At 59.5% G+C, this 1,681-nt stretch overlaps 1 pseudogene; it reads right to left on the bottom strand.

The window, feature by feature from the left end:
* Positions 1–450: 450 nt before the first annotated feature.
* Positions 451–569, bottom strand: LOC111734632 (annotated as a pseudogene).
* Positions 570–1,681: the final 1,112 nt, after the last annotated feature.

Raw genomic sequence — 1,681 nt, forward strand, 5'->3', positions numbered from 1 at the left:
TACAACAGGTGCTGCGCCCGGGAGCCCCGCCCACCGTCCGGGGGTCAAGTTCAGGAAGCAGAGCCCAGACACGAAGCGCACGCTGAGGGGGGCACAGGGCAGGGAGAAGGGGGTTTGGGAAGCTTCCGCCAGAGTCCGCGTTCTCATCCGCTCACCAGGACGCCTGGCTTTGAGGTCGCTGAGCCGGCTCCTGTGTCCTTGGCCGAAGGGCTTTTCCTGCCGTTGTAAAAGGGGTTCTGGAACTTCCTTGGCGCTTCTGGCCGAATGAGCACTTAAACTGACCTCTGAGGGGACAGTTGACACGGCGCCTGTGCTGTGGACGCTGTCTTGTTTTTCCGAATTGATTTTCTGAACTATTTTTTTTTTAGGCGAGGCAACCCTTGGTTGACCTCACAGATCGCAAGGACCTTGTCAGCTTACGATCCCTTATTTTTTATTTATTATTCTTTATGCCTACAGCACCTGGTCCTCCTCGGTGGTCTCCCATCCAAGTGCTGACCAGGCCCGACCCGGCTTAGCTTCCGAGATCAGACGGGACCGGGCTCGTTCAGGGTGGCGTGGCCGCAGATGATTTTTGGAACTTTTAAATTGCTTTGTTCACATAACTGACAGTCATCTGTGCTGGCCGCCGGCTGGGACAAAGCCCGGGGACCTCGTTCCGAGGTGCGAGGCGAGCACGTCTGCTCGGCACCGGGTTTACCGTCACTCGCCCCGAGCGTGCCAGGGCCGTTTGCGGTTCCCGGGCTTGCTCCAGGACGTGCTTCCTAGGGAAACGAGGCGGCTGTCAGCCTCTCCACTGGGGATGGGTCAGCAGGTAGGGCACAGCCATCGTTCCTTTTCAAACTTTTTTTTAATAATTGGAGAAAGCAGAGATGCGCTCAGGAGAATGATGGGTACGTTAGTCCCAGCCCGTGGCCAGCAGGTGCAGGAGGATCTCTCAGAAGCGAACACTTAAAATGTCACTTCAGGGCAGGGGCTCCGTGAATGGTTTGCACGTGTTTGCAGGCCCTGCGGGAAAGACACCTGCGGTCTCTCAGGTGACGCTCATCACAGTGCTGCGAGGGTGGTCACCTCTCGGGGTTCGGGCGGCGAAGGACACCCCCGCTCGGCAAAGCCGGTGTCTGAGTCTGCGCCGACCTCTCTGTTCCCACGGGGAACGGCTTTTCGCGAAGTTTCCACACACGGGGGTTTGTAATGCACCTTCGATCGGACAGAACCAGGACAATGCACAGAGCAGAGTCTCTGGCCCTGAGCGGGGTCGCTTGGGACTGGCGAGGGCCTTGCTTCCTGCGTCCGAGACCCTGGCACGTCAGCTCCTGCTGGAACCAGGTGTCGCCACCTTGCACTTTGACCCTGCGTGTCGGTCCCAACCAATGAGCTAAGAAAGTGAAGACAGGTGTGTGTAACCGGATGCGAGGCATCAGGAAATCATCACCCTTTCGGTCCGGTGAGGACGTTCGAAGGGTGCTCAAGGGCTCTGTCCCGCCATGGGAGGACGGGGGTGGAGCCTGGCGACGCACCGTCCCTGTCCCCCCAGGTTCGTGGTGCACGGCCTGACGCCTGGCGAGCAGTACATCTTCCGGGTCAAGGCGGTGAACGCCGTGGGGACCAGCGAGAACTCACAGGAGTCGGACGTCATAAAGGTCCAGGCCCCCCTCAGTGAGTCTGGCGCCGGCCCTCC

Source organism: Pteropus vampyrus, unplaced genomic scaffold, assembly GCF_000151845.1.
Source record: "Pteropus vampyrus isolate Shadow unplaced genomic scaffold, Pvam_2.0 Scaffold2676, whole genome shotgun sequence".
In the NCBI taxonomy this organism is placed as follows: domain Eukaryota; kingdom Metazoa; phylum Chordata; class Mammalia; order Chiroptera; family Pteropodidae; genus Pteropus; species Pteropus vampyrus.